The sequence below is a fragment of the Gambusia affinis genome, linkage group LG01 (assembly GCF_019740435.1).
Source record: "Gambusia affinis linkage group LG01, SWU_Gaff_1.0, whole genome shotgun sequence".
Taxonomy (NCBI): domain Eukaryota; kingdom Metazoa; phylum Chordata; class Actinopteri; order Cyprinodontiformes; family Poeciliidae; genus Gambusia; species Gambusia affinis.
The window spans coordinates 28530379-28539509 of record NC_057868.1 but is presented as its reverse complement, the minus strand read 5'-3'; positions in this window follow the sequence as shown (position 1 = coordinate 28539509).

The following is a 9131-nucleotide window of genomic DNA, read 5'->3' as shown; positions in this document are numbered from 1 at the left end:
TGTGAAATGAGGTAAAGTGGCCAAAACAGATAAAAGGTAATAGAGCTTAAAGGTGTAATGAAAGGGGAATTGGGAAACTGGGAGGTGGAGATAGTAGAAATGTCTGAGGGGAAAAAAGAGAGATGGTTATTTAATTTATATGAGAAGTGGGAGAGAGTGGCAGTGATACATGGGTTTGTTTGTCAATTGATAAAGGAGAGGAAATTTCTAAAAAACATTCATCACTGAGAGATATGGCCACCATACATCACCTATTTGCAAACAACATGGGCTAATATTTATTTCTGGGAAGGACAGAATGACCCTCTATCTCTCTCTCTTTCTAACACACACAAAAAACACACACAAATCATCTCACCATAACCTAATTAAGCCAAGAGAATAGAGCTTAATTGGAAAAAATAAAACTAAATTCCTTACCCGAAGAACAAAGAATACATGTTCTTCCGATATTGCAAAAATGACTCCCTTTGTGCTTCTGTTGTACAGCTTTTCTCTCTCTAAACGCAGAAGCATATTTTCCTTTATACAATCTGTTAGAGTTGCAGCAGTGGCAGTAATATGGTGTCTGGCAGAGGAGGCCCAGATAAACAAAGTGAAGATGAATCTGGTGGCGCTGGCTGGATAGTTGAATGTATTCATCGTGGCCTATATGTCTGGAATAGAGTGTTTGTGTATATGCATCATGCATATAATCTAAAATGAGCACACCCTTACATTAAACACCCCATGTGTAATATATTGGACACTGAATGCTTCTGATACATTGCTGCAGGTGGAATCTTTCATCTTCCCGTCTGCTGTTGTGTGAGGAAGACTTTTAAATCGTCAAGCAGAAATTTAATTATTGAATCCTGTCTGATTGATCATTAGTTAAAACACCCAATAAACTCCTGGCTTTCATCACCACCCCTCCAACCCTTCCTTAAGACAAGAAGCCCATAACAGATGCAGGTAGAGAGCGAAAGTTCATGTTTCATTCATAAAAAAAAGTGTATCAACAAACAAACAAATGTGTAAATGAACATGGCTGCTGTGGTGATTGGTGTTGGTTGTGTATGCGTGTGTGTTGGTGTGTGGGTGTGCGTGTGCACACTGGGGATGTATTGGGGCCGTCTTTGTTGCGACTCATAGCCCAGATGGATGACTTGTACAGGGGAGTGTATTTATTTTGCGGCGAGGCGACATCGGGAGATTTGTTATTCCCTGGCGTTGCCGAGTTTTTCACATTGCTCCACATCCCTGGGACCATATTTCATCCCCACACCCCCAGTCCCCAAACAGATTTATTTACAGGCTCTCTTCCTGTTCATATAAACCCCCTTCCAGCTCAGGCATACATACTGCTCTGCACACACACCCAGACACATACACACCCGCACACACACTGTACTCTCATGTGCATAAACAGACATGCTCAAGCACTAGGAAACCACAAACACACCTCATGTGATATCAAATGTATAAACACACACAAAACATATGACCAACTGCACATGGATTTATTTTTAACTCCATGCTGAACTACTCTCATTTTTTTGTGCTTTGAACAAGGCTGCTCAACAATTTTATGTTTAACTAGCCCATTTAACTTTACACTCCAGTCTTGATGGGGCTACAATCACTCTTCCTTATACTAAAGGCAACACACAATAGCAAACAGGCTATAGGGAAACAGTTTGTCCTATCTAATTTTTGTAAATATATCAAGTTATATGTGCAACAGTCAAAAATTATTTGGCTAATATCGCCTTTGATAAATACACCTGCATATATTGTTTACTCTGAGGTCTAAAAATAATGCTTAGATTACCTACCATTTTCTACCAAGTTCTAGTGTAGAAGCATACACTGCATACACTCACCAGACAGGCAAAAGGGGGCTGGTCCACCTTTTGCCTTTAAAACTGCCTTAGATCTTCATGGCATGTATTCGTTTTCTCTGAGATTATGGTTCATATTGACATGAAAGCATCGTACAGTTTCTGTACAATTTCTCAATCCACATCCATGACATGAATCTTGCCATTCCACATCAATATGGTGCTCCGATGAGAGCTGGTGCCTGTTAAGACCACTGTGCAGTGAACTCATTGTTGTGCTCAGGAAATAAGCAAGATATTATTCAGGCTCCCTGAAATGCTGCTTTATCTCGCTGAATGAAACCATCAGAACTTCTTGATTATTCCTTCCAAATAGACATGGACAGCACAAATAATTAGGTAGGCAGTGATGTTTCAATAATGCTCAGTGGGTACTAAGAGGCCCAGCGCCTACAGGCAGAACATCCCCACATAATTACGAAAAAGCAAGATGGATCTAAGTTTTCATGTTATTGAATGCTTGGTTTTCACTTCCTAAATTCAAATCTTCACCATATACAGATCCCTAATTGGCTTACAGCCACGTGGGTTGGGGCTGTAGTAAGACTAAGACTTTCACTCTCATTGGGGTGACTATGGGGTCAGTTTTATTTTCATACTTTTTAATCATTGGTTAGTAACACTGTCCACATATTGGTATAATTGTCCATCTGTCTGTCCATGCACTGACATTTCTACCTTAGTCATGACAATACAATCTGGGACACTGTATCCCAGATCCCAGATACAAAGATAGTTGGACCAGTCTTTGGTCCAACTGTTGCCCAGCTAGACCAAAGATATAATTTTTCAGCAACAAAGCTAAGATCTCAAAGTAGTGTCCCAGTGTTTTAAATACGGTTAAACTTCTCTGGAGAGATGTGAAAGTGGCTATACAAACATTTTATTGATGCATTAAAATATATCCACAGGTGTGCCTCTATGAACTCAAATGTTGTGAATTAACTTAACAGAAGCTTACAAAGCTAAGCTATTGTTAAATGGGCTTTTCCAAAAATTTCAACCATGTTATTAGAATCACTTGACTTCAGAAAGATTGAATGGTTTCTTTCTCAATATATATTTTTTTTTTCAAAGAAAATATGTATTTTCTATATCTATCCCTACGAATCAACCCAAAGGCTCAAGATCTTAATAAAGAGTGGAGGATGCAGTGAAATCCCAGGTACTATGCTTAAAAATGAATAACCCAAAGGGAACCTGTATGGAGGGCGCGTGCATGTCTGCACAGGAAGGTGGAGGATGTGTTACGGGTTTCTTGGCCCTGAGTCTCTCCCTATCTGTGTGAGTAATGATCCAGACTGCCAGTGTGGTGGTGTTGTCCCATCTATAACCATTTACACAGAGCCGCACATACAAACAAACACGCACACGCAGAACATTAATCAGGCAGGAAACAGGGCAGGTGGATGGACACAGTTGCTGGCAGGGTTCATCCATCCAGTGTTAAAACAGACATGTTGCAAACACACTGGGAGTGTGACGTAGTTTCGCTGATGATAATGTAGACAAATACACAGATTTTCTTTTTAGTTTATTGTTGAAACAAGAATACACACAGTCATTTCTGAAAGAACACACTTTTCTATAAATACTCAGTGTAAAATCTGCATTGTTAATCAAAACAAAACCAAAGTTTAAATTAAAATTTCTTTAAGAATAGTTTTTTCATAGTTTTGCTATTACTTTCAATAGTTACGTTCAGTGTTATTTTTTTGAAGACTGACCACTGTACTTAACAGTTAAACAGTGACCATACTTTTGCTACCGTATGTAATTCAATCTGCCAAAAATTCACTTTAGTAGTAAAATTATATCTTGAAAAGTCAATGTTGTATTTATTTCCCCCTTGAAAATTTTGATATTTTGTCATAACGAGATTTAATGTATTTTTTATTAGGATTCCATGCGATACAGCAACACAATTCACTGTAAAATTGGGATTTGGAAGAAGAATGATACATAGTTTTCCAAATCTTTCACTTTTAAAGTGTGTTAAATATTAAAAGTATGACACTTATTTGTTTTTAGACACTTAACTTTGATACTCAAATCTAATATACAACTGAACATCAGTGAAGAAACAACATAATGAGGACTGAGGAAGAGAGCAGAGCATAACTGCAAACCAATCAGAGAAAGAGACACAACCTCCGCAGCAGCTCTGGAGGATCTACTGAGATCCACAGGTCAGCTTGGAAAATTTGTTAACATCACAGCTGTTAATCCAGCATCATACTATTGGGCTGCTGTTCTTCAGCATGAACAAGGAAGCTGGTCAGACTTGGTGGGAAGATGGATGACTGTCCAGAACTATAGCAAGAAGAAAGGAATTTCACCTTCTAGCAGGAATGACAGGGCTCCAGTGAAAGGGTTCATATCAAAACTTATGTATGGATCAGAATAGACCAGCCAAATCTAGACCTAAATTTAATTGAGAAATGGAAAAAATCTTCAGTCTAAATATACAAAGCTTGTGGAGACACATGTGATTCTGCAAATTATTGATTATTTTTTTTTAAGTTTAATCATTTTTAGAAACTGATTAGACTAATTTTCTTCCACAATAATGAGTTACAAATAAACACATAAAACCTGTGAAACTTTGTTGCAGTACAAAGACAAAATGTGGCAAAGTTCCAGGGGTGTGTATACTCATAGCACTGTACGCTTTGTTGCGGTCAATGGGATAAGACTCCTGACTGACGCCTCTGTGTAAACAGTACACTCTCAATATTAGAAGGTTCACAGAAAGTTAAAAATAATGGAAACCCTGTTCGATTTGTAATAGGTGGATTTATTTTACAAACCTAAAATTAGTTAAAATTAGTTTTACAATCAGTAATTGAAGAAAAGTAATGCTGGTCTGGAGAAAAAATGCATTATTTCTTGGCTGTACTGCAAGCCAAGTACAAAATATTTTAATTTTTCAATCCTTTGTACTTGTTTTCATAACATAAAAATTCTTCACATTAGAGAAAGTACAACTGACCGCACAATAAAGTAGTTCATAATAATATTCCGTCATTCACATTTATTAAAACCATAGATTTTGTTTTTTTTATGTCTATGCCCAATTAGAGTCCTCTAGAACAGACAAGAAAAATAATGACAGCAAACAACAACATTTTAAACCTTTATAACGTTTTATCACAATCTGAAACATCTCTTGAAGAGAGACAGTGAAGATCTACTGTGCAGAAACAGAGCACATCAACTGCAATGTTCTGATAAAATACCCATCAGTCTGGGTCTCTGTGCAAACAGTTGAGCCAGTAAATAAAACTACCATTACATTACGTGATGGAAGTAAATGCGCGCCGCTCATAAATAGTGCTTGTCCTGTGGGTTTAAAGTAGGTTGGGGTGTGGCCCAGTGGTCAGGGAAATGGCCAGATGACCTGAACTCTGCTGAGTCATGTCCCAGGTGAGGGATAGAGCTGCTTCCACTGAGCTCCGGGATGTGCACTTAACCTGCAGTAATTACTGGAAACTACACTGAGAACATGGCAACATGGAAGTTGTGGAAGTGGCTCTAGGATTTCAAATTACTCTGAGCCTCTTGAGGGACAGTGCGGGGAAACCAGCCAGTGCAGTAATCTGGACTGTTGATTTAGTTCCTAAAAGTCCTCTTGATTTATGAGACAGGAGTTCACTTTTTAACAATCGACCAAAAGGGGAAATTATTCATAAATAAAGAGCAACTTTGAGATACAATGAGACAAATTAGGAGAAAATCTCAGTTGTATCCATACTGAAATGACAATTTAAAAAGGCCATTCAACGTTGGCAGGCAACAAAACGGGAGGGGAAGGAATAGAAACTTGGGAAGCAGGGGAGAACAGAAGAAACAACAGGTTGAAGTAAAAAGAAGAGAGGAAGTGGAGAAAAAGGAAAAGATAGCAGAGAAAAAGAGACAGAGAGAAGGACCCTGTGAATGAAATCCAAATGGCTGCTAAAAATCATTAATCTTGTGGGGATCTGTGTCAGCGAACAGCGGCGACACAAAGAGCTCTCGGAGCAGCAAGGAGAGCAGCTCAGTGACCCGAACCCAATTGGCTGAGAAAGGCCCACCAGGCTTTAATAGACTTTTGCTGATCCGACACTTGTTTGCTGGGAGTCACAATGAGGCGATTGCAGGGGCTGACAGAGGCCTGCAGGCCTGGGGGCTCCCCTCCTGGCCCATGATAAATGACCCGGGGTGGGCAGGGCCAGGGCCAGGACCAGAGGAGAAGGGTGAGGGAGATGAGAGGCGAGGAGGTCATCAAGAAAGGAGAGTGAACGCAGAAGGAAAGATAGAAAAACATGAAGAGGAAAGAGAAAAGTAAGAACATTGTTTGTGAATGTATTGACATAATAAACTAAGCCTATAAGAGCATATAAGTAAGAAAACAGCTAACACTTCAAGAAAGTTAACAAAACTCTAACCAACAATTAAAATGTACTTTCTTAACAAATGGTTAATCACCACTCCTTAATGGGAGGATTAAGGAGTTCCCAAAAACAGGATAATAACATGCATTTAAAATTTCTCAGTTCAGAATGTTAGTTCTTGAAGTCAAATACCAAATAAAGCAATATATAGTGCATGACCCTCATTACCCTCGCAATAATAAGGACATGCTTCTACAGCTGCAATCATTAGTGCACATGTAGTTTTCTGAAGGATTTGTTTTTCAGGAAATAATCTGGGGGTTTTTTCTTCTGTGTTTAAGAGACAAAAACAGAATTGGTTGGTGATTAATGCATGAATGTTTTATTCTATAAAGATAGTATGTTATTTGCATACCAGCACACTTAAGGACTTTGACCTTCATACAAAGATTCTGCTCTGGTATCCATACCCACTTCAGCTGGCCAGCTAGAGGTTATGTTACTAGTTATAGCCAAAATGAACCATTGATGTAGTCACTATCTCTGATTAATAATGAAAACAGCTGCAATAATATGTTTTGTTTGCATTTTGTGTTACACCAAGCTTATTGTATATTGTTCAAGATCTGCAGGGCTTCTTGTATGTATTTTGAAGCCCTCAATAACCTTTTCTACACATACCAGCCAGTTTGGATTCCAAAGTAAGAAACTTCTGGACATCCAAAACTCCAGTGACGATGAGTAACTGGTGCCACCGGTCCATCCTAAAAACAGCCACTTGGTTGGTAGCTGGGTTTGTTTTTTAAAAGATGTCATGCACGTGAATTTGAAATTTCAAACTAAACTAAACTGGTTCCCAAAAGAAAGGTGAACAACAGCATGTGTTTCCAAATGTAAGGCATCTTTTTCAATTCTATTTCTGCTGGACACACTTTCTATTTGAATTCAATTAGAAGGTGTGTCCAAACCTTTGGACTTTGGTAATCGTTTATATATATAATTTCTATCTTTGTGTGAATACTTGCTTTTATTGCTCATCACTTTGCCTCTGTTGCACAGAAATGTCTCCATTGTGGGACAATAATGGATATTTCTGTTCTGTTTTATTTTAAAAACATATATTATATCCTTGTGTTATATGTTACTGTCTTCAAGAAAAGCAATCTTAAAACCCAGAATTATACCACCTAAAAATGGCTTTTGGGAGACTGATAGTGTTTTGAAAACGTGGGTCGCTCTTGCAGAAGCCATAGTTTCTGCTATAGATTTTACATAAGCAGCTTTATTCCTGCATTCACAGCAGACAGTGAGAACAAAGTAGTACCCGTCATAAACATTAATGTGTCGCATTGCTTGACAGCAAAGAAGTATCTTCAGATATTGCACAGAGCCATTTGAAGCCTATTAAATCTCTCTCTTTACTTTTAGCTTAATAACATCCAGGTGCTGTATGGGCTCTGCTGTGGGTGACGCATACTTTCCAGAATATTCATCGAACCCTCTTTAATGTAACCCAGAGATATGGCCTGACAGATTCATGCACGGAAAACGTCCACAAATGGTGACAGGTCACGGAGATTTGGGGGAGAATGTGGAAGAGTTGTTTCTGTTTCCTTAACTATAACTTGAAAGTGTGAGTAAAAATTGATTCTAATTACGTTTTCAGTACATCATAAGTTTCTTTTGAGTTCCAGAAGCCAATCCTTGGCTTAGAGAAACACTGATATAAATTGTGGTTGTGACCGAGAATATGGCCTTTAATTATGTTATGCCTGCACTCTGATATTTGGTTCTTGTGGTGTCGCCTACATTTTGTGGCCACACTGTGCCAGTTCATAATAAAACCTAATATCATGCACAAGCCTGAACAAAGAGCCAGCTGGAAGGGAGCCAAACTATCATACATAGCATTGCAATTTACATTAATGAAATGACCACAGCAAAAGGCAGATTTATTGTCCTTTTTCTTCTGGGATTAAGCCAGTACAGTGCACACTGACATTTATTTGTTGTTATATTTACTACATGTCAATCAGGGACATCTAATCTAAGAAAAGGGCCTACAATTAAGCCCTGGCCTTCCAATCAACTTTATATATTCCTTGTGTCTGTTAGCCATTTCAGGACTAAAATAAAAATAAATAAATAAATAAACATCCTGTTCAGAGGTTGGAACCGAATCGCTGCATGTCACTGAATAAGACCCACATCAAACTTTGCGCATTAAGTGGAAGCGCCACAAGAGGCGCCCTGTTACAAGAAAAGAAACCCACTTTTTTCCTTCCTAACACATGCAATTACCTCTTTTTACAGATTGGATGGTAAGAGTGGGATCTACCCCCACCTATGCAATGAAGTCCCAGAATCAAACAGAGGCCCTTGGCTAAGAAAATGTGAGGATTTAAAGAAAACTTAAATGTTCGGAGTTTTAAATTGATGCTCTTTAACAGAAACAAACAAAATATACACAAAAAATGCAATTTATCTCAGTTTTATCAGGATTTATTCTCCCCGTTATCATGATGAGGTTGTTAAACGTTCAACAGAGGCTCTGCCTTAAGCACACAGCACGTCTTAATAATTTTAAGAGAAAATCCTTTAGTACGGAGTCTATTTAAGTAACTCAGTTTATAAATCGAGAAAGCAGCTGATGATCGTGTATATTTTATTTTCAAGAGCGAAACAATAGGGTTCATCACAACCTTAACGCTTTGCAAATAACTATTATTATTGAATTATTCCTCATTCTGCTGCGATTCTCTGAGGTCACGGAACTGGGATGGAATGCATATCTTTAGGAGTAAATGGAAAGTTATACACCATAAATAATTAATGAGCAGAAACTATTGCGGGGAAAACTTATTTATTTACAATA